This window comes from Neoarius graeffei, chromosome 16 (assembly GCF_027579695.1).
Source record: "Neoarius graeffei isolate fNeoGra1 chromosome 16, fNeoGra1.pri, whole genome shotgun sequence".
Taxonomy (NCBI): domain Eukaryota; kingdom Metazoa; phylum Chordata; class Actinopteri; order Siluriformes; family Ariidae; genus Neoarius; species Neoarius graeffei.
Genome location: NC_083584.1, coordinates 1,629,935 through 1,633,646, shown reverse-complemented (window position 1 = coordinate 1,633,646; position 3,712 = coordinate 1,629,935). Strand labels below are relative to the sequence as shown.

The window sequence follows — 3,712 nt, the reverse complement described above, 5'->3', positions numbered from 1 at the left end:
GGATCATTTTCCTCAATAAATAAATGACCAAGTATAATATTTTTGTCTCATTTGTTTAACTGGGTTCTCTTTATCTACTTTTAGCACTTGTGTGAAAATCTCATGATGTTTTAGGTCATATTTATGCAGAAATATAGAAAATTCTAAAGGGGTCACAAACTTTCAAGCACCACTGTAAAATGGGAAATGCCTGACTGTCACAACTTTTTTTGAAATATGTTGTAAGAATCAAAACTGAAATGTGTTTATTTTGAAAAAAATAAAATAAAATCCATGAGGGTAAAACATCAAATAATGTGCTGTTGTATTGTTTTCAGTGCAATACAGGGTAAAGATTATTTACAAATCAATGTTTTCTGTTTTAGTTCCAATTTCAACTTATCATCCCAACTTTTTCTGTTTTGGGGTTGTACATGTCGATTTCTGTAAAACTACTTCATAAAATTTATCATGAAAGCAGCTCTATATAAATAAAATTTAATTGATTTGAAGTTTCATTTGCCTGTACTCCCAATGATGCTTCCTCTGTTCCTCAGTAAAATAAACGATGAAGCAAAGTCCAGTTTGAACTCGTTTCCATAAATGGATTTTGATGTGATTTTGAGTGATGTATAACATTTTTGGGGTTCATGGTGGTGCAGTGGTTATCACTGTTGCCTCACAGCAAGAAGGTTCTGGGTTCAAGCCCAGGGGCCGATGGGGAGTCTTTCTGTGTAGAGATTGCATGTTCTTCCTGTGTCTGTGTGGGTTTCCCCTGGGTGCTCCGGTTTTCCCCACAGCCCAAAGACATGTGGTTCAGTTAACTGGCTACTCTAAATTGTCCATATGTGCGAATGGTTAGAGGAGAAAACCTCTATAATAATCCAGTAGAAGGCGAAGGGAAACCACTTCTGTAATTCTTCCATAGAAACTTTGACGGCTGGAGCCGTTATAGCAGCCAAGTCACTGTAGTAATACACCACGTAAATAGATTAAAGTTTAATACATTTAAAATGTTTATATGCAGGGCAGTTTTTTTCCTGTACTGCACTGTAATCCACAACCAAGTATAAGTATTGTTGTTTTTTGGTAGTTACACTACATTTCATTCATTAACATCACTCTAATATTAATCATATCATAGACAATCATTCTTTTAAAACATCTGGAATATGTATTTTTTGAAACTTATAAGAGGAATGGAAGAATCTGCATCTAAAAAGAAATCTGAGTCCTCCTTTTCCATGAAATCAGCCTTCTAATACTATCAAAAATCCCCTGCATTTTTATTCCATATATTATGGGATTGAATAAAGGAGGAATGAGTGCATAGTTAACAGACATGATCATGGTAATAATGTGGGGGATTTGATTTGATTCTAGTCTGTGATTTATAATTTCAAAACAAATACTGACTGAAAAAATGATGAAAACGAGAATATGTGGCAAACATGTCTGTAAAGCTTTTCTTCGAAAATCTTTAGAATTCTTTAAACACACAGAGTATCCTGATATATGAGTAGATTATGAAGATCACAAGAGGAAACAGCAATGCTTGCAATAACAAGTCCATAAAGATTATAAACAGTTGGTTTTGTACAACCTAATTTCACAATAGAATAAAGATCACAGTATAGTCTGTTCAATTTAAATTTACACAGTTGATGTTGGGATGCTAGTAAAGCTCCTACACCAACTGTACAACAAGGAAAAAAACATGAAAAAAATATGAGTTTTCTGACAATGTGCATTTTTACAATAGTTGCATAATGTAATGGTTTACAGATGGACATATATCTGTCAAAGGCCATAGCTGATAACAGCAGAAACTCTGATACAGCATATGTGTACATACAAAATGCTTGAAATACACAAGCTTCATGAGACACAATTTGTGTTTCAGACAACAAATCAATAAGCAGTTTAGGATAAAATGCTGTTGATCCAAAGAGAGAATTACAAAGCAAAGCAGCAATAAAAATGTACATGGGCTCATGAAGACATTTGTTTCTGCATATAACAGAAATGATAACTGTATTAAAGCAGACAATCATTATGTAGGCTTTCAGAGTAATCATAAAATAAACATATTTGTAATGCTGTAAATCCACATGTCCTCCCAGAGTGAAATATGTAAAATTAATAGAGTAATCCATTAATATATAAAAAACTAAGCCTTGTGATTTTATGGCAGTCATTCCTGCATCATAATGTACATAAAATTCCTGGAGGTGTGGTGAAGAAATCATCTCTGTGTACATTTATATTCTCTTACTGGCTCAGATTCCTTTGTGATCTGTTGACGGTAACTAATTAGCTGAGTCCTGCCCTCTCTCCTGAACTTCTCACAAGATTTATCAGGAAGTACTGGTGTAGTAATAACAACAAAATCTAGAATGAATGCATTTTAATAGTCACATTCAAAATTTTGAATACTTCTTTAAATATAATGTAATATCAGTGGCACAGTAGTGTGTGAGCATGGAGTAGACTGGTGTCACATCTAGAGTGTGTTCCAAGCAGAGGCTCTGGATCCACTGCCACCCTCACTCAGATAAAGCAAGTACTGAAGAAGAGTGAATGAACACAGGATGATAACTAATTAGGCATGCAGTGTGTGGACTTATCTGGCCATTATGATGCTTCTTTAACATTGGATAATGAATCTCATTGCTGCCTAAGTGAGCACAAATAGGAAAAACATGAAACAAAAGTCCTTCAAAGAACCATTTTACACAAGTTCAACTCATGTCTTTCAATCATTTTGAGAAGCAGTGTAAAAAGTGAGGAAAAGCATGATGCTAATTTAACATAATTGTCATGCTTTTTCACTGTGGAGCTGGGGTCAAACACTGGGCATAAGAGGAGGGGAGTAGCAAGTGTCTCAGTGTGAGCTCTGCACTAACGAGTTCACACTTAGCCTCCTGAGCCTAAGTAGTGTCACATTGGTGCTGAAACCCGGAATCCTGAAGCTGAAGCACCATCATGGACTCCTCATCCCTGTCTGAGCTCATCCATGCCCTCACCACTGTGCACAAGATGCAGCACCAAGCGCTGGTCACCAAGAATGCAGAGCAGGAGCAACGTTTCCAGGTGCTGCTCCGGGTCCAGCAGGAAGATCAGTGGATGTATCGGGGCTTAATTGAGTCAGCAGGGACCCCAGCAACAGTAGCACACAACAACCTCACCAAGATGGGGCCGCAAGATGACCCTTAGTACTTTATCATGCTGTTTGAATAAGCTGTGGAGGCATGAGGTTTGCTGGAGATTCAGTGGATGGTTGGACTACTGCAGGTTGTCAGGGAAGGCCCAGCTTGTGGCCTACCAGCTGCCTACTGACAGCATACTGGAGTACTTGCACCTGAAATGGGCCATACTGCAGTGAGTCAGTCACATCTCAGAACAGCACCATCCGCGGTTCTACTTGCTGACACTGGGGGAGGTCAGCTGCCCTTTCACCTTCACTCAGCAGCTGTGGGATGCCTGCCAGTGGTGGTTGCTGGCAGAGGATCATGATACTAAGGGAGTCCTCAGTGGTACTGGAAGAGTTCATTGTCCAGCTCCCAAAGGGAACAGTGGTGTGGGTCCAGTGCCACCACTCAGTTTCACTGGATGAGGCAAGCCAGCTGTATACAGTGGGGCAAAAAAGTATTTAGTCAGTCACCAATTGTGCAAGTTCTCCCACTTAAAAAGATGAGAGAGGCCTGTAATTTTCATCATAGGTATACCTCAA

The 3,712-nt window shown here is 38.5% G+C and overlaps 1 pseudogene; it reads right to left on the bottom strand.

Annotated features, from left to right (window-relative positions):
• Window positions 1–1,194: 1,194 nt before the first annotated feature.
• LOC132901013 (putative gustatory receptor clone PTE03) lies at window positions 1,195–2,135 on the bottom strand (annotated as a pseudogene).
• Between the last annotated feature and the right edge of the window lie 1,577 nt (window positions 2,136–3,712).